This window comes from Haemaphysalis longicornis, unplaced genomic scaffold (genome assembly GCF_048455015.1).
Source record: "Haemaphysalis longicornis isolate Haplotype H1 unplaced genomic scaffold, Haemaphysalis longicornis Haplotype H1 scaffold_7, whole genome shotgun sequence".
NCBI classification, from domain to species: domain Eukaryota; kingdom Metazoa; phylum Arthropoda; class Arachnida; order Ixodida; family Ixodidae; genus Haemaphysalis; species Haemaphysalis longicornis.
The window spans coordinates 191,153,708-191,174,569 of NW_027526422.1; the positions used below are offsets into that span (position 1 = coordinate 191,153,708).

At 45.4% G+C, this 20,862-nt stretch overlaps 1 long non-coding RNA gene across 1 annotated transcript; it reads right to left on the reverse strand.

The window, feature by feature from the left end:
• Positions 1-344: 344 nt before the first annotated feature.
• LOC144147342 (uncharacterized) lies at positions 345-20,495 on the reverse strand. Its single transcript, XR_013317894.1, has 5 exons — positions 20,205-20,495; positions 12,023-12,090; positions 8,423-8,521; positions 4,631-4,772; positions 345-4,088 (listed from the first exon to the last, which is right to left on the reverse strand). It is a non-coding gene; the product is annotated as an uncharacterized LOC144147342 (long non-coding RNA).
• Between the last annotated feature and the right edge of the window lie 367 nt (positions 20,496-20,862).

Here is a 20,862-nt window from a genome sequence, read left to right on the forward strand (position 1 = left end):
AGGAGTAGGGGTACGTGGCTAACGAAGTTTCCTCCGTCTACTGCCAGATGAGGTGGTAGTGTTTACCTCTTCCGAAACCACAAATACAGCGGAGGCTGGTGAAAATCGTGCCACAACATAGAGTTAACGAGCATCATACTGAGTTGCGCACCGGAGCGGTAGGTATTTAAACCAGTCATATTTTAATTTGGTTAACTGGAGTAACAAATAAAGGACGCTCGCGTAACCGCAAGGCATGCATGATAAAAAGCAGTATTTCGAAAGGAGCATCCAAAATTTTAATGAGACCCTTCCACACCGATAAAAAATTTTCACATTGCAAAAACAAAACCATACACCTTACATTGTTTTAAACACGTGTTTATTGTATCTCATTCGGTAGAAAAAAGAACTGATGCTTGTAGACGCAAGCTTTATTTAGACGCTTTCGATTGAAGAATATTTAATACGTACGTTGACAATGAAACACATTTCTCGAACATAATTTTAATCTGCAAGCAGAATTCTGTAAAGGAACTGGTTTATTGGGTATCAAGAAATATCTGCTCTTATTTTAGGCTTCTGCAAAAAAGAAACATTTTATCGGCGAACTTTCGACTGAGAAAGGTCTTCGGTGGTCTGCACGCTGCTCGAGCTAGACCCAGTGGAGGAGCTGGATGATGCTGTGCCTTCAGTGCCACTGTCAGAAGATAGGTCACTAAAAGGAGTCACTTTGTTCTGTGATAGTTGCGATAATAAATCAGACTTTCCATTTCCAGCTGTTGAAATTTGCTGCTTAACAGCTTCAATTTTTGTTTCAGTTGTGCTGCTCTTTGAAGCCTCACCACCTAAACCTGCTGAGTAAAGATTGCTCTCAAGACCCGCTGTTCCGGTGGTAAATGGTGATGCTGATGTCGTCTTTGTCGTTGTCTTTGTAATTTGAGAGACAACAGCGCCTGTTGAAGGCGCATAGGAAAGTGGTTGGCGGGTTAGGAGTAGACTACCATCAGGAGCTCTCAGCGAGTACTGCGACATGGATCCATCCCATCCCGAAACTCCACCCTGTGTCTGGGTAACACCGGGCCCGAATGCAGCGAAGCCAAAGTGCCCTGGCTGGGTGCCTAACTGCAGCCCACGTGTTACCGTTTCTCTTGCTTTGGTGACGACACTGCCTAAGTGACTGGACCCGAAGCCAGGCGCTCCAGCTGACACTCCTGGATAATGACGCCACACCCTGAGTTGCCAGCGGGTTCCAGGAGCTTCGTGGCCCTCGACGACATAGTGCGGGTGGCTTCCATACACAGAGGTCCCAAGATAGTAGGGTTGTGAGGTATATTGTGATAAGTAGGCAGCGTTTGTCGGCAATGTTGAATAGCCTGTGTATCCTGCTCCTGTAACCATACTTGCAGCAGGCTGAGGTACGGTACTGCCATACAGGGTGCCCGTTGAAGAAACATATTGATGATTCAACAAGGCGGATTGACTTGACACACCAGTCCCATCTATTGCGTACACAGGCTGTTGGGCCAACGGGGTATACGGCTGAAGTGGGGAAGGTCCAGTCATGCTAGCAGAATAGCTGTTGATACCTTGCAAATATGGCGTCTGGGACTGCTGGGTAACTGACCTTGTGGCTTCAAGTGAGGGTGTTGTTACAGTATAATAAGGAATTGAAGTTGTTCCAGGCAATTTATTTGCCTGGTATGTTGCTGAAAAAACTCGACCTTGTGTTACCCTTTGAGGATTTGCTTCTACGTGAGATGCACCGTGGACGGATACCAGCTTCGAGACGTGTGCGTCCCTTCTCCGCTCTGTTGGGACTGGACCTCGACGAGACGTAAGCAACGCTTTTGTTATTTCTTTACTGATCTCGGAAGTGGTATCAGAAGATGGCTGTCGTCCGGAAGAAGTAAGAATATCTTCGATCAATTCAGTTACATCAGAAGCATCGGATGTACCGCGGGAATTCTCGTGCTGCCGGCGGTGTTTTAGAGCCCGGAGAATCGTGTTCACGGCGCTGTGCCGGTTTGGCCCGTGTTTGCTTCCCAATTCATTGAGCAATTCTAGGACTCGCGGCTGAGTTCTCGGCGTTGAAATTGTATTGTCCCTACCTCTGGCATTGAATAAACGAAGAGTAGAAAGAAGGTCATCTGTTGTGTCAGACTCCGTTCCATAAGACTCTCTAAATTCTGACTGGCCGACCATTCTACCATGGTTTTTCCTACGGAGAAGTTCGCGGATTATTCTTTTATACAATTGCTTCTTTCGTATGTAACGTGGTCGGTTCAAAACTTCTGGATAGAGTTCGGAGTGTCGCGTGTTCATGGCTTGAATAATTCTGCGCGTTAGAGAATCACGTTTGCTCGGATTTCTCAACAAGTGCCGCAATTTTTCCTGTGCCAATAGTTTGGCAATATTTTCACTTATTGCATCTGGAGATTCACCATGAGAGAATCCAAGTCGCCCTTCGGTCGTATCACTATCGGGGTGACGGGGATACAGAAGAGTGTTCAAATAACTTGAATCTCTAAATAAATGCTCTGCACTTTTTGACGAAGGCGTTTCAGCCACCGGGAGAATTCTCTCGTCCTCCGACATTGAGTATCCCGCATGAGTCGGGTTTCTTGAGCCACCTAAGGAATCATATGAATCAAATCTATAATCTGAGGAGCTACGTGGAAAACTGTCATAACGTGTTGGTCCACCAGCATAAAGAGGCAATGAGCCTGTAGGGAACGGACCACGAGGAAGTCTTCCCCATGGGCTATCATAGGGTCCGGAATATCCCACGCCAAAAAGCCCTCCGTAAGAATTGGTAGAAAAGCCGCCATATGGGGAGCTTAGGGGACTGTTTCCCGACCCAGACAAACTCTCGAGGAGAATTTTCTGAAGAATAGTTGACCCTAAAGGAGCAGATTGTGTTCCTGTAAATAGGTTTGTGAGGAAATTTGAATTCTGTAATTGCGATCCATTGGTTGTAGATAGCATACTGTTGAGCCTTGATAGCCCATTTTTAAAGCGGTCAGTAAACCCTCGAATTCTTTCTAATATCCTACTAGATAGCAGGAACCCGTACAAGTCACTTCCAACGGGGTGAACAGGAACTCGGTTAAGAACGTCTTGAACAGGAACAGGCAAACCTGGAATTTGCGGCTTTTGGAGACCAAGTTTGTAATACAAAACATCCGGATCAAGGACCTGCACGTAAGGAGGATACATACCCACACGACGTGCAAGAACCCACTTCCAATTTTGCCGCAATCCTGCTGTGTACCCTGGTACCTCAACCTCGAGCCCTTTAAGTGCTGCGGTCTTCTCAGTTTCGACGGAAGCGCTAGTCAATGGAGAAATACCATGATTCGACCCTTGGACAACTGAAACCACCGGTGTCACCTTCTTTGTTACCGACACGGTAGAAACCGTCTTCGTGGCGGCCGCTGGCCCTCCGAAATTATGACCGCCAGAAATGCGTTGTTGACTAACGGTGCGGACTATCGAAGTCAGCGGATTGCGTGCTGCAGTGACGGTCCTGACTGTCGTTACTTGAGTTGATTTTCTGTTAACGCCCGTATTTCCGCCGATGAGGAGGACATTTCTTTGACCCGTAGAAGGACGGGTAAAGGCAATCGTCGGCATTCTTGCTCCCTTAATGCCACTGCCCATAAAGTTGGTGCTTCCGCCACTGGACTTGCGCGTGATTATAACTCTTCTCACTGTGTGCGTTGGCCCCTGTTTTATAACAAGTCTTGTTACAGTGCGTCTTGTGACTTTTTCTCCGTTCGGGCCTCGATGAACAGTGATTTTCACTCTACCACCCTTTGATGCATGCCCGCTGACACCGCCCAAGGAAAAGAAGCTGCCGGCTGCCGGCGTTCCGGACTGCGAAGTCTTCAGAGAAAATTGACTGCTCTCCATGCTTGGCTCGGTTGTCCCGCCCTTTGTACCGTCATTGGAAGTAAATGATGTCATGTAACTTCCGCCGAATCCTTTGCTGCCTACAGATGGGGGAGCTACATTGTCGTTTGTAGTCTTCACGGTTTTTACGGTGCGAACGCTTTTTGTGCTGAAACTTGAATCCCCATCAGACACCGTAGTCTTCGTAGTGGAAACTGAAAAAATGCGAGTTTGAGTAGTCAGAAGGGGCGCTTGTTCAGTTGATTACACTTTCAACAATTGTTAAATGAAATGTAAAATATGCGTGTGTAGTAGGTCGAGGGCTTAAAGCAGCGGCAAAGTTAAATAAACAGAAGGTAATTACAGGGGTATTAAGAAGGAAGATATCACTTCTATGGGCCAACCAGTCGAGCAATTTTTTGTAAAAATAGAGAATGGTATTTACTTCTAAAAATATCTCGTATATAATAACCTCTTTCAATGCAACGACATGAGGTTTCCGTATACGGCGGAATCTATTAGAGCCATCCCTGCTATGCACTTATCCACTGGCTTACAATTTAAGCAATAAATAAATGAAATATAAAATATGCTTGTGTAGTGGGTCGAGAGGTTAAAGCAGCGGCAAAGTTCGATAAATGGAAGGTAACTACAGCGGTATTAAGGAGGAAAATACCGCTTTTCTGGGCCAACCAACCGCGCATTGTTTTAAAATAGAGAAGGGTATTTACTTTTAAAAAATCTCGCGTATAATTACCTCCTTTCACAGCGGCGACATCACGTTTTCGTAAATGGTGCAATCCCTTCGAACCATCCTCGATATGCTGGAACTGCTCATTTTGCTCTCCATAGCGTGTCAGGCACAATCCGTACCAGCATACTCCTTCACTTCCATGTACCTAATGTGCAAAGAAAGTCATTAGAATCATCATGAAACGTGTTCAAGTTTAATTCTTTAGAAATCCTAATCAAACAGCACCAAGATAATCTAAGACGTGCCCTAATGTATAATTAACGGATGCCCGAGATTCTACGGCTGTTACGTTCACTCCTGCCCGCAACTTGTACCATTTATCAATTACTCTCACTGAGAAGGTCAGGTTTTTTTTCGATCATCCACGAAGAGAAAGGTAATTGTAAAATAAATTCTGTAAAAGCGCACTCTACAGCAATTTATGCGCCATTATTCTGTAGAAGCTATATTTTAGAGTAAGAGTCTACGAAAGGCCCTCCTGGCATCTTGGAGCCGTTGTCACCGATAGTGAGAACTTAAGTTTCCGATCGGAGGAATCACGAAAGAAAGCAATATTTTTCTAGATGCAATACCTGAAAACAATCCACATTAAAATTGCTTGCAGTATTGCTTAAGTCACAACTACATATCGTAGTTATACTCAATTTCTAACGATTGTAATGTTTAAAAACACTAATCGCAAACAAGTCCTTCAACAACTCCCCTCCCCCCTTTCTGATATTGCATCGGAAGGGACCTCCTTCTTATAAATCTACATTTTGAGTGAAAAAATAATATTAAGTGTGTATTTTACCCTTATTATCAAAGGATAATAAAATATAGTACATGCCAGAGTATCAACAGCGGTGTTAATCCTTGGTATGTCTACAGGAGAAATTTAGGCAAAGTGTACAAAACACATTGTGAGGCACTTCGCTTAGAACAAATTACGTGAGAAGGAGTTCAGAAAGGCGTAGCACTGCGGAGGCTCATATAATACCGGAATAAAAAAATTATCAGTTTGAAATAAAATTCGGGGACGCTTGCACTGAAGAACAACACCTGCATGGGGAAGCGGTTATAGGTAATCATTGACGTACACCAAATTCAGTTTTAGTTCTATTACCCGCCGCGGTGTCTCAGTGCCTAAGGCGTTGCGCTGCTGAGCACGAGGTCGCGGGTTTTATTCCATGCCGCTGCGGCCGCTTTTCTGGTGGAGGGAAAAAGCAAAAACGCCCGTGTGTGCGAGAGTTAGGCGCACGTTAAAGATCCCCGGGTGGTAAAAATTAATTCGGAGCCCTCCACTACGGCGCGCCTCATCGCCTGCGTTGTGTCGCCGCGTTAAACTATACAATCAACCGAGTTTTAATTCGCTTTTGGTGTCGTCGTTGAAGTCGGAGGCATGGTGTTTCAATGACGTTATGTTTAGCAAGGCCAGAGTGAGCTCATCGCTTTGGTCGACGTTTTCGTACGCCACTCTGCTAGCGCGACTTGTCTCTAGGGGATGATTTGCACGCCGAACCTCAATAAGCACGGCCCCTTCCTCGGCCGCGGGAACTATCCGCTGCCGGGCCACGTGGATCCAATGATCACTTACAGAAGCTTCAACATTCAAGTCGCGGCTCGTCTATGGTGCAAAGCGCATGCTCACGACGACAGGAGGATGAACGAACGAGGGGCGTATGCTATGGAGTACTTTTCCGTTCCGAGCAAGAGTTTCCAAGATACGAGAAGGCCGGATTTTTTTTTTTTGCCAACGCTGGCCTAGATCCCCCAGTGGGCATTCTTAGCATGAAGAACGTGTGCTTGAGGCACGTGTGCACGGGCGCTCGGCCTTTTCTTGGAATTTGTAACTGTGGACACAATACACAAACGATTTGGTGAACAGCTTCGCGGCTATAAACCACCAGTCTATCGGGTATTTTTTGGCTTAGATGCTATCAGTATAACTACCCAGGGTTTTTTGTTCTGTGATTTCTCACTAGTTAGTTTTCTTTTATTTTCGAGATTGAAATCTGGCGATTTATTTTAGAACAACAGAAATAGCCAACTCACGCTATGTTACTGTATATTTGCGGTGACAAGTGAACTAAAGCTAATTAATGCAATACACCCCCGTCCTCGGAGTTCTTCCGATTAATTGCTCGTAAACATTAACGCGTTACAATTTTTCACCTGCCGGAATGTACACCTGCAATGTGTGTATGTATGTAATTTTAATTGCTTCTACAGTTGGATTGTCTATACTATCTAAGGTTTATTTCAAGGTAAGGCAGGATATTTTTTTATTATGAGGGGGAGAGGGTGAATTGCGCTTTAAAGTAAATTTTCGTAGTCCTAAGTAACCAGAGATCGTATAACATGACAAAAAGTAGTACCTATATTTGTTTCAGCGTTCTTCGCGTTTCTTGTTACACAGTTTCCCTACAGATTTTGTCGTAAAGTATAGTGTTTCTTTATTTTATCGCGAGTGTCTTCTCTAACCCAACCAGTGTCATCTACCTCATAACACCGTTAACACCGGCGACAAAGCGTGACAGGTAAATACTCGATATTTACTTTCTTGAGAGTCCCTTGACAACGAAGTTTGTCTGCACCGCAGTCTATTTGCGGGTGCACTGACATGGCCACATTCGCCTATATGTACATCGTAAGCGGTGTACTGTCCGCTCATTCCATTGTTTCATGCCGTAAGTTATGACGAAAGACAATACCACGGCTTGGTACTAAAGTGGTATTTTGTTATAGCGTCACCAGCATCGTTTTTATCGCTCTGAGTTTCTTCATTGCTGAGCCTATAGCCGTCGTGGCAGAAAAGGGCGCCAGCGGAAAACGGCAATACGTGTGCACCACTGCTTTCAAGGGCTTCCCCGAAGACTTAGAGAGTAAAAGGGAATGTCATTTTTGTCCTTTTAATGAAGCTGCAGAGAAGTTAAGTAACAATTTCCGAAGAAAGCTAGTATGTACTACAGAAGCAAATAATGGCGTTTTTACAGGAATGGCCATCGCTGGGATAACACCGCTGAAAAATGGGCGGGATTAAACAATCTGCAACTAGTTCTTAGTTTAGAAAACGAAATATTGTTAGCAGTATTTGCAGTTTGCCGTTTTTATTTCCGAACTTTCAAGACAGCAAAAGACACCGGAAAACTCCTAGATTCGACACTGTTTTAAATGCAGAGCATTTCAGTAAATCACGATGTCACCCGCGTTGACGTCCGTAGTCCGCACCGTCGTTGTCCCTACTATATATAAAAAAATACTATCCGGCGCCCGGTTTCGATCCCTCGACCCTGCGGGCGGAACGCAATGTACATGGTGCTCTACCTACTGCGCCACAAAGCCGACACAGATTGGGACGCTACGAACGCGCCTTATATCGTTGACTCATTCAAATTACTGCTGACGAGCGCTCTCTCGTCAGCAGTTGCCACAAGTGCAACAACATTAACGTAACGCAAACTACGTAACGTCGTGCGCCCCGGGAAATGCTCTGCATTTGATCGTGCCACTCGCAAGAGGGATGTTTCACTGCGTCTTCTCTCGGTCGCGGGACCCGTGGCGCCATCTGGCGGAGGCGCGGCACAACTCGTAGCACTATGAAGAGATGCGGAGCCAGCCAGCTATGTGTGTGCGTGCCTCACTTGTACAAATGGCGAGTGCATTGGCTGTCCAGTGAGCAAAGTTATATTTTCTAAGAATTGCCTGTTTCCTTGACATGTTTATGTTGTTTTTAAATGGGAAGCTGAAAACGTGTGATATGCTTGAAAAACACTCTCTCCTGCACGTTAACTACAAAAAAACATTTATTCTTACCCGGCAAGGAGTTCCATCATTCTCTCCTTGAATGCGGTAACCGGTAATGTGACCATCCGAATACGCGCAGAGATACCGGCATGGCATTGCTGTTGCCGTCTGCAAAAAGCAAGAAAGTTTCTTACACCTTGGCAATGTTTTTTTTTTTCAAACAAAATAGAGCTGCATGTACTGTTGTATGTAAACTCCTCTACTGATTGAGAAATGGGGTGCTAGCCCTAATGACGGTGATGACCATCACACAATACACACAGGCCAGGTTCTTACCTTTGATGGTACACAAAATAAAAAGAATTAGTTTCGGTTTCAAACCACCAAACCAGCGGAGGTAAAAAAACAAATATAGGACGTCTAAGACTTTTGCTACAGAAATCTTCTGCTCGTACTAAATGCGCTAGTAAAGATAGAACGCAAAGTTTTTAATAAAATTCGTTAGAGTTGTGTTTCATTTTTTCTGACACCCGCCCCGATGGCTCACTGCTAAGGCGATGTGCTGCTGAGTACAAGGACGCGGGTTCGATTCTCAGCCGCGCCGGCTGCTTGTCAGATGAAGGCGAAAAGCAAACAACTCCTGTGTGTACCATACTTCGGCGCACGTTAAAGATCTCAAGGTGGTCGAAATTAATCGGGAACCTTCGCGCCGGATTTAACGCGCCGAACGCGCACCCCGGCGTGTCCTCGCAGTCAGATCAGTTTTATTTTATTTCGAGTATTTCCTCAGCACCAAGCTCGAAATTGAAAATAAAAAAAATGTGGTTGCTTCCTCTTCCACAGAAACCCGTAAAACACGAACGTGAACTGTGCCTTCACAGGAGCAGTTGAATGTCTATTGTCCATGGAAATGAACTTGCACGTTGCTATTTATATTTCAACGGTACGACACCGTGAGGCGCATCAACGTTAGACGCCGGACTTCATGCATCGGAGCATTGCGTAAATGCGACTGAAACCACAGGCGCTCGCAAACCGGCCGTGCGAACGAAACCAAACGGGTTGTCAGAGAATCGCTTGGTGAACACACGGTTCACTGTAGCGAAAGGAGCACGGACTCTGTCACTAGCGCGACCTCCGCAAGTCGTCTTCTCCGCAGCTTATGCTGCACGCCCGCCATAAACGTAGGCGCTAGCATTGAGGTGCCAACTGTCGGCGCTCATTAGCGTCATGGTGCACTGCTTGCTTCGTGTCTCCTTGATGGCAGCTCCATCTCAAAAGAAGAATATTAGTCGCGTTTGTCGACCTGCTCAGCGTCTGTTCACAGCGCAGTCGGGAGCGCGTTTCGTACCTCCCGTAGCGTTGAAAGAGTTCGTGGCTCGAATCCTCGCGCGGCCGGGTCAATCACAGCTTTTCTGGAGATGCCACCTCCCTGACGGCTATACGCCAGTAAAATCTTGGTGGGCCCCGTATTAAACACTTTCGTGTTAAAAAAATATCACCGTCAGCTTGTGGCATATAGCGCACGATCCCGAAGTTTGTTTTTACTTGTTCAAAAGTAACACAACAGGTAAAAGATGGTGTTGACCTTTTGTCAGCTTTAAACGCACGGAGAAAGGTCATGACAATAACCACTACCAGTAGTACATCAACGAAAAGAGAATCAGATTGTTCAATAAGCACAACTTTCTGCTTTTGTGCTTTGCTGACGTGGGCTCCAGTCCAGCCCAGGGAGATGAAGCCGGACGTTCAAGAACCAGTTTTATTGCGCCGCGCTTGCCGAACGAGAAAACCAAAAATTGTCGCGTATACGGTCTCTCCGTTGCAAATGTCGTCGAAAGACGACAGTCTTCTGCCGCGCTTTGAACGTAACTGCTGTTCGGTCTCATTGGCCAGCCTCTCACCCTTATGTCCTCCCGGGTTACTTATTAGAGGTTTGAGAAGTTCAATTTTGCCGCCTTCTCAACGCTTGCGTGCTATATTTCAGCACGGCTGTGGCTGAACTGCCCCGGAAGCGACGCTTCGGAGCCCGCCTTGTTTGTATTTTGTGGTTGAAACATCATTTGCAAAAGTTTTTATTTTCAAACTGCCCCTAAAAACTCGAAAACGCGTCTCCCTTTATTTAGATGACACTGCAAGCGCCAGTTATGTATTGACGTTCTTTATTAATTAAGCCTAATGCTATCCTTTATCTGAACAACATTGACGAATAGAAACCATACTTGAAAATTTATTTGACTAAAAATATTTTGCTTGTATAAACGTCCCGCGCAAGAATTCTTTTAAATCTCTCCTGGCGGCTGTAGTAAGGGAGAGAGCGACAGGCTTTAGATTCCGTGTTTGAGTAGTCAATAAAAGACTATCTTCTCTAAAAGAACCTGCGAAGGCGCTTGGAAGGAGGAGAACCGAACTGCTACTCTACCAATGAAGAGAACCCAGAACCCAACAGCCAAGTGATAGACACTGTTTGCATAGTTTTCTTCAATTGTAACTCGTAATGGCAAAAACCCAATCTGGGCACCGTATGTCTCGTGGTTTACCGGGTAAAAAAGTGCCCAGCGCTTCCTACTTTGGTCTCTGTTTGCTTCTGCTTGAGTACTGTTCGATAGACATACACGGGTGAAGATAGCCCGAGAGATTCGTCTAGGTGTTTTCCTGGACGGCAGATGTTATGTCATCCAATATTGATTTCAAACTGCTTGAGGCAAGTCGTAATGAAAAATTGGATTCACAGCAACACGTTTCCCACGCCCGCCCGCTGAGTTGAGAAGTATAGGAATACTTCTGCGCACAACAGAGGCCGTCTTCTTTATTCGCTTGCTTGTTCACTTGCTTGAATGATTGTATGATTGGTCAGGCGGGTAATTTCGCTGGTTATAAAATCAATGTCTTTATTATTGCGAAGGTATATTGTCATAGATGCATATCTGGACAGCCCTGAAAGATCAGGCGTGAATAGCTCTTGGCAAAGATCTTTCCTCTAGGGTAACCTCTCAACCATCACAGGAACACAATATATCTGCTTGGTCTTCTGCAGAAAGCTCAAGCTGCTGTAAAGTTTAAAAGTGTAAAGGTTTTTTTTATCTTGTAGATTTTTCCCTCGTGAGTTACACAGTTTACTCGACTGCTGTCTTACTTTTTGGAGCTAAACGTTCGGGCTGGACATTAAGAAACCAAATAATAAACGGAAAATTGTCACCTAGATTTTTTATTTTTGTACACTAGTTGCGATTTGTCAAACGTTTTGTGAGGTTGCGTAGGTTTACTACTTCTATACGTACGGTGCGGCCGTCTACTCTGCAGCCATCGTTACCCCTCCTATCAGCCGTTCATCGACTCAGGAAGTTCCAGCAGAGGTTGTGTCGGGTTACGTAGGGGCTGGAAAGTTGGTGAACAATATTTTCCTTCGGAGACTTCTTGAAATTCCGTTCCATACACTGTTAGGTTGTGCGGTCAGACAGGGCGTTTATCGTGTAGTTTAACATGTCGTATCAACCACCGCTATCAAAGAACGTTGTGACGTATTGCTGAGTGTAAAATGGGAGAAGGGCAAGCTTACGAGCTCCAGCGCTAAAATATCGCACCATACGCGTTTTTTATCTTTATTGGGTTTTAGATGTTTAGTGCGTAAATTGGGGAATAAAATGACAAAATCCGAAAAATACTCACCAAGTGCAAAGGAAACACTCTGTGACACCGTTCACCATATGCGCTGGCGGTATGTGAGATGACGATTACTGCAATAAAAAATTGCGTTTTCTTACTGAAAAATGATAACGTAAGTTAGGATCGCAAGAGTAACATTGTGCAGGGGTGTTTTGTTTGGGGTGCGTTTTTCAGAACCCCTACAAGTTAATATTCGGTTAAAGACTACGTAGTTCCCTACAGAAGCACTGTTACGTGTGACATTAATTTCGGGCTGTTTTTAGCAATACCTTAAGTAACGAATGCCTGGAACATTGAAGTCCTTAACTTTATTGCGCTGAGAAAGGACCTTAAACTCTTTGCAGTTCACCTCATCATCACCAAACGCAAAGTTAAGGACGCATGCTGGTGTAGCGCGTTTTATCAAGACCGCGAGAGGAGGACGAAGGCGTCTGCCAGTGGTTTATATCCTTCTGCCGAATACTAAAGCTTTGTTGCCAGAATATGTAAACGGTGGGAGAGTGTTGTTCGCGTGCCGGTAGCCCTTCTCCTATGCAATACCGGTCTCTATGGACTCACGTGTTATTCAATTAAAATACTTGTCGCGGTGCAATGGCGACGCCAGAGAAGCAAATATAAAAAAGAAAAACTTGTCTAAAATATCCAAGATATTCCAGAACTGACGAACGGGAACTCACCATCGATGCTAGATGATTTAACAAAAATAAACCATAGCTCTCTGGAGTCGTGCAGGCAGCCACAGACCCCAGTAAATATTATAAACACCTACGGCCAAAAGTCCCCGTAATTATTCTTTACAGATACCAGAAAAAACACTGAAACACGTATTGGTCACTGGTTGTGTCCACTGCTGGACAAAGGGGAAATGAGGCAGCACACAACGCAGCCCGAGGACTTTGTATCCGTGGCGGTGCCAGCCTCGTTCCCTACCACGGTGCCACGTAAGCCAGGGATTACTTAATCACCTACCATGATAGCACTGCGCATCACCGCCTCACTCGCCGTCAATACCCGCTAGCCCACCCTGAGCTAACCGACGATCAGGAGCGCTTTTGGCGAGTCCAGCAGACGCACTTCTTGCTGTGCCGAGCACGTCTGCACCGAATTCACCCCTCGCAATTCCCCTCACCAAATTGTCCACTCTGCGCGGACCTAGCCACGCTGGTGCACTCCATGACGGCCTGTCCTCAAGACCCCATTCCACCCAGAGTTAATGAAGAAGAGTGGGAGGGAGCGCTGGGCAGCTCGGACCCAGAGGTCCAGATACTTCTGCACACCCATGCTGCCAACTTCGCTGCCGGCCTCAAAGCGGAGGCCAAACGGCTTCCGTAAACCAGCCTAAGCCTCAATAAAGTGATTCCTCCTCCACCTTCTCTCATAAGAACCCCAAACCATGTCTATCGTGTATATGCTGAGTCTGTTCTTTGCGACTGCATTTTCGTAAGTCATCCTTCCATCGAGTCCTTTGGCGACTCCTATTGCGTTTATGGTCTATCGGCAGCCACTCCGTTAATCAGATGGCCCACTCGCTGTCCCTTTTGCGACCCATACCCTTTTATTTGCCGTAATTTGAACTTGAATACCTTTTACACGAGCCTGCTCTGTAGCCAACACAGCTCTTTCCTTATCTCTAAGTGTGACTTCTTGCATTCGTATTTCCATACTGGACTGTGTCGGTCTACGTTTCCTTTTAAATCGCTTCGTGATTGATTGATTGATTGATTGATTGATTGATTGATTGATTGATTGATTGATTGATTGATTGATTGATTGTAGGACCGTTTCTAACTTAAGTTGATTCGCATTATCGCCCGCGCAGCCGCAGGTGTTGCCATTCTTTGCGCAATCCCGGAGAGGAGAGGAGCTTCGGAGAGGAGAGGAGCGTCGGAGAAGATGATGACGGGAAGATGACGACGGTGGTTGAACGCGAAGCTATCTCGTGATGGATTCTTTGGTTGGCCAATCCCTAGAAGCATCCTGCCACAATCATCACCAGCGGTGACTGGCCAGGCATGCGCTGTGTGGGTGCGGTACTCAGGGTTCCCCTACGGGAAAATGACGACGGTGGTTGAGCGCGAAGCTGTCTCGTGATGGATTATTTGGTTAGCCAACCCTTAGGGGCATCCTGCCACAATCATCATCAGTGGTGCCTGGACAGGCATGTGCAGTGGGGGTGTGGACACCACACAACGGCGCCCACACAACGGCGGAGGCAGCAGGCTCGACCATAAGCTTCTTCGCATCTAAAAGTAACGCATCGTTTATGAGGGCAATAGATAAGTAGATACAAACCCAACGTATACCGGAGGATTTGCTGGTAAGCAGGATAAATGTATTAAATAAAAGCAGAGGCACGAAGTCTAGTATTGATTTATAGTGTAGTATTTGAGGCGATAAAACCAGAAATTCAAGCATGGATGGAAGAAAATGAAATCCTTCGTGAACTGTAGAATATATTTAAACAAGACAGGTGCTTGTATGACCACTTGTTAGTTATAACACAGTGCATTTAAATCGTGCAAGCTCTGAATAGACCATTAAGGATAAAGTTCTTGGACTATAAAGGAGCATATGACACTGTAAACAAAGAACTGGTTGATAGGGTGCTGATACACAAGGGCTTCGATGAAGTGTTGATACAGGTTCTTATAGCAATCAATAAGGATAATAGAGTGCATCTGACATGGGAAGTGCAAAAAAGCGTACAGCAGGTCAACACCCATCCGGTACTGAAACAAGGATGCCCTATGAGTCCAATACTGTTTATGCTTTACACGATAGGGTTAAAAAGAAACTGGAAGAAAGTTAATTAGGGTTAAACTTAGCGCATATGTGGCAAGGTGAAGTATTACAAGAGCGTATTCCGGGAAAGTTATCCGCAGACAACAACGTTCTTTTGTCTGATAACCAGAGCGATATGCACCGGCTCATAAATATTTAGCGGCCAGGAAGCCACGGCCCTCGGGTTCACCTTTAGGACAAAACAAATCAGGAATAAGGGTTTTCAATGACGCCAGCGCTGACTCAGGGTGGGTTCAGCACGGCGAATTACCCAGAGTCAAGTTATGTAACTGTTTGGGGATGCGGATAAACAGAAGAAACAACTACTTAAGAACTCACGAGGGGCAAATTAAGCGCAACGGAAAGTGAACCACAGCTTTAATACAGCATAGAGATCTGTAGGTATAAAAAATATGAAGTAGTGAGAGGAATGTTCCAAGGAGTAATTGCACCGGGTGTCACATTTCCGAATGCTGCAGTCTGCTTAAAATCGGACGTTCCAGAAGGCCTTGAAATGAACCGCAGAACGGTAGGCCGTTTGTCGTTAGAAGCACGTGCAAAAACTACTAACAAAGCAGTGCAGGGAGATATGAGCTGGGCGTCGTTTATATTTCGAGAAGCACAGAGTAGAATATGTTTTGAAAGGAGGTTGACAGCAATGGATCAACGTAGGTGGGCAGCTGAAGTGTCTACGCAATCATAAATGAAAAGCGTGGACACACGGTGTTGTTAAGGAAACCTAGAACGCTAAAGATGAAATACGGAAAGAACAGTGGACAATAAAAGACAGCCAAAGTAACCAGAAAAGAGGCAAGGCAGGAAGAAACGAATTGGATAGAAAAAAAATGGAAGCTAAAGCTGAAGCAAAATAGGGAGACGAGCTAGTTGGGGAACATCCATGAGTGAAACTTAAGCGAAAATAGACACAGGGCGAGAAAGGAAAAGCACACCAGCGCTGGTGTCGTTTCCCTTTCCCGTCCCTGTGTCTGTTTGCGCCTAATTTTCACTCATAAAGCTATAGCTTCCTTCATGATATTGAGGGCAGAGTAATTGGACATGAGACAGGAAACGTTCTACGTTAATTTATAGGGCAGTGCTTAGCTTTTCGAGGCTAAAGCAGGTTGCTTGAGAACTAAGCGCTTCGTGGGGAAGCATACACACAATAATCAGGCATGCGTGGTCTGCGGGAAACAAACGGAAACTATGCTGCACATAGTTTTGTAATGTAAGTATATCCATACAAGTCTTCAAGAGCAAAACATTCGACTTCCAGAAGCCCTATGATTGAAGAGCAGAACTGACGGAGTTGACTTCAAGGCTGACAATGCGACTAAAATAAGATAAGAATGCTGGTGGATGAAAAGACGAGAGGAGAATCACGCCTAAGACAGCTACCACCTGCAACAGAAAAAAAGGTATTTTTGCCTGCCCTCAGACCAGCGCTAGTATTACACGAAGAGTATAAAACATAGATGTCTTAGTTTTTTCTTGGTAAGATGATAACCCCCTTTCAAAGGGTGATGACACCCTTCGATGCTTGATATCATCCACGTTGCTGCCTTATTCATTTTCCTGGCTATTCACTTTCCAGTTGTAGTTCAGCATTCTTCGCTGTAATCCTAATACCATCATTCACTATTATTTGTCGCCCTTTTTCTCCCCTCTACCCCTTCCAAATAATTTTTTTCTTATTTCCATTCATCACTTTCTTGTATTATATTTCCTTCCTCTTCAAGGTGCTGTCGTTCTCGGCCATATTTCTCCACCTTGCTCCTTCACTTATAGTTACCCTTCTGGTTTCTGGTCGCCCATTTTCACTCATCCACCCCTACCCCACCATCTCAACCCTTCCCTGACACCACCCTTTCAGCTAGCCTTTTTTCGTGGTTTTTTTTAATATTTTCTTCTGGTGACCTATATCAGACGCTATCCCCTTTCCTTCTTGATTCCACTAAATACTTCTCCTTCGACTCTCTCAACCTAATCTATCAACGCGTCGCCTTCTTTTTCCTCCCATTTTCACCCTCTCCCTTATCCGGGTGGCCCCCAATTGAACTTCTTCTTTCCTTTGTATTTAATATATATATATATATATATATATATATATATATATATATATATTTATATCAAATGGGAAATCAGGTGCTCGGTGAATTAAGACAGAATAAGATTGGCAGTCAAGAAAACCTCGGATTGAAGAATTCGTTGACTCCGAAAGAAAGTGTTGAAAATTTTTCCGCTGGGTTGGATCCGAACCCACGACCTCCAGAATGCCGGTCTTGTGCGATAACCACTACGCTACCGGCGTGCCGTTTCCCCACCATTTTCTGCGGTATTTATGTCAAGCTATGTTTTGTTTCCTGCACTTGGGGGTGGTAGCCAGCGCCACTCGGACTACTCGGGGTGAAAGGGACCTTTTTTTTAAACCCCGGGCCGTGACTCGAGTGTCTACGACATGTCGAGAGTGGTCGACCAGCGGCGAACCCTCTTAAGCTACCTTTGGCACCAAGATTGCCAGAACAGAGGCCCTCGCTAAGCATGTAGCGAATCCGAAAATGGGAAATGAGGGGCTCTGTGAAATAAGACAGAAAATAAAATTTGGCAGTCAAGAAAACCTCGAAAAACAAAGGGAAGATTTTGGTGGGCCATAGGAACAGATGATGAATTTGTTGAGTCAGAAAGAAAGTTGTGAAAAAATGCTCGCCGGGTGGGATGCGAACCCACGACCTCCAGAATACCGGTCCGGTGAGATAACCACTACGCTACCGGTGGGGCTGTTTCACCACCACTTTCTCGGGAATTTGTGGCTAAACCCAGCATCAAAACAAAAATGACTTCGCCACGGCTGCGGGCAGCTGCTTTGAGTGCAGCAGATTTGGTTACTTCATAATGCAGTATTGTCGCTACTGGGATAAATATCAAGAAGAAGACGTGATTGAAGCCCGTAGCCGTCACAAACGAAGGGTTCAAACACCTCAACACAAAAAGATAAACCCGCTGCCATTAGCAACCACGCTACAATGGGCGGACTTGGCACGGCTAAGAACTCGGTTCGTACCAGCTGCAACTGCGAAGCGTTACCAGATTTTGTACGCAAAATACCTTTTTTGACGGCATCTGGCGTATGTTAGTGCAATAATTGCAACTCATCGATCGGCATTACAACATGCCGTGTAGCAGCGGTGACGAGTCGAGCGCAATCGCAAATTCGATCAGGCTTCACTTGAATCCTAATTAAACGTTTCTGTCTGACAGGGCCTTAAGTCTCTTCCCGTTTCTGTTCCTCGATAGACTAAAAATGTCCAATTTTGTTTCATGGCGCTACATTGTGTATTGAGGAGGCAGAGGTTTAATTTATTCCGAAAGAGTTAGCTCCGGTGGTCGGTATGTGGCGTCCATGGCACTCAAAATACGGCCACAGGGGAGCGGGAGTGGGGGAGAGGTGCGTCAAATTGTACTTGCAACACACTGCTGCCTGTATATGAACACACGAGGACTGCAAAACCCCACGCGAGTTCCCCCGCGAAGCAAAGAACCAACGCCGTGAAATGGTGCGCACACCATTTGAAAAAAGGTGCTTGAAAGGTTTTCAGGTTTCCAGAGATATTTTGAATCTATATTCAGTTTTTCACAATTATTCACAATTATCATCGCATTGTGGCAGATGTTGATATTGCGGAATATCATAAGGCGGCAGCTCTCCTTAGGGCAAAGGACAAGATAAATCGCGAGATATAGAAAGCCTACTGCATGGTGTCCGGAAAAGCAGAAGAATCGTTAGCGTGCCATAAGTCATCTTCTCGAAAATGCCGAGATTGTGCATTTCACAATCCTTGGGCAACGGTTTCTTTTCTTTTTTTTGTTTTTTTGCTGTTTTGTAATTTTTGTAATTGCTGATTTTTTAATGAGCAGCGGGCGTACATATATAAGTGTTCAACGTGTGTAATTAAATCAGTTTTTGGCTGCGTTTCGTCCTGTATTGACCTTCTGGTCGCTGTTCTCCCTGTTCAAATTTTAAGCACTTTTCACAAGTTATGCAGTTTTCAGGCAGTATTTTTACAGATTAAATTGTGATCACGTATATTGCAAACGCATTGTATGTGTAATAGCGCGGGAAATCTGGCGTGAGCGCATGCAATGGGGAACAATTAACGTGTTACGGGCTCTCATCTAACAGACAAAATCCACATACAAATGGCAGTCGATGTGCAGAAAAGTGGTGGTCAGTGCGTCGATAAAGACTACACGTAAAGCGGAAGGTTTCTCGTCGCAATAATCCTGGTGAACACGTCTATTATTGCCCTACCAGTCCTTCATGCTGGGAGTAACGAGGGGGAAGGGTTAAAGCACACGCTGCAGGCCAGTATTCACTGGTTTGCGCGTTTAAGAAGCTGGACGTTAAAGTCTCCGTTTAAAATTAACGGTGTCTTGTTATCGTGACTGCTGTTCTAACCAGGAATCACAGCCCTTGTGCGTGCTCAAGAAAGCGCAGAGCAAGGAAGAGTTATTGTTGCATTTTCGCTGCTGCCGGAATAAGTTAAATATCGCTCAACGCTGTGGCCGTGTCCACACTTCGCTACAGTAAGGCACGCGCAACAACACAGCTAAGAACAATGACCTGGACCACTTTTTTGGAAGCCTTAGCCGAGAGGGACGTTCAGCGTAAGGAATTGCCATTTTCTCCAAACGCTGATGCCACGTGGCCAGGCGCCGGGAAACGCCGACACGCGTGCCGCCTTGTGTTGCAAGAATCCTGCGTTCGAGCAAGGCCAAAGCAGCAAACGCAGCTGTGCCCGTTAAGCCCAGAGAAGACAAAAATATTGGCTTAAAAAAAAAACAGCCACAGGGCAGGACTGCGAACAAGGAACGCGATGTGACGAGAAAAATACTTAGCCCTGCTCTAGCTGAACCCCATAAAGCGCTTCTTTATTTCGAGCTATTTTAAATGTGACTGGGAATTTTTTAAGAGGAAAAACAAAACACAAAACGGGCCCTCGCCTCACGTAGCTTCATAGTGCGCCAGGTAGAGGTAATACTAAACATAACCGGACTACTACCAGCAATACCTCAATTACAGCCTCTGCGTGCGCCCACAACTCGCCGGAAGATTCCCCACTTTCCCTTTGGTCCCTGCTCTTGTCGTCATAAAGCGGAGGACAATGAAACTATGCCATCTCCCGAATTATGTGGCTCTAAACATTTTCGCGGATGGCTACTTCTAGAGATGTTTTTACTGTGCAATAATCCCAGCGGAGCATATAAAATCCCGTAAAAGTCACTCAACCAACCCCTTCGGATACTTTACCCCTCTAAGTCTATGACTATATATATTTAAATTACCTTTGTGCAGCTGGTTGGGTTCACAAATTTGTTTCATTAAAAAACAATTTCCCTGGGAGCTTACCGAGAAATGGGACCAGAGGCAGGCATCCTCTTAGAAGTGCCATCGTAGGTATCCTCCGCTCGTGGTCCTGGAGACCACGCGAGCTCCGAGGGATGTCTGGTAAATCGCACTAGTCCGTCTTCTCAGCCTAACGGCTTAGGCTTTATTCGTTCTGTCGGGCAACGCTCGAATAGTATTGTCTGCCTCCTGAGGCACGATATTGCGCATGAAAGGTTCGCTATTTTAATTTTTTTTGCTTGATCAGTTCGAAAAACACAGAAAATATATGCTATTGACGCAAAAAAGAAACGTCTTCGTATCTGCACCACAGACGTCTGTCTCGAGGTTCTATTGTCACTGAGGCATGTGCTTGACGTCTCTGAAGCTGTTCTCGCAAGACAGAAGGCATCAGATACAGCTTATTGGATGCGTGGCCTGAATACAATAGTTGCCTTCACATAGTTTTCTCTTCGTACATACATCTTGCAGGAACAGAGGAAGCAAAGGCACCTTGAAACGTCTCCTAGAAATAAACTACTTTCAGTGGAGGTAAAGCTACAAAGGCTTTGCGTGGGAGTTGAAAGAGGGCCAGTTTAGGTACAACCAGCAGTGGCACCTGGTTTAGCGTTAGAAACGAAAGTTAGAGTTCTCAAACTGGCATGTTAAACAGGAAAAAGAA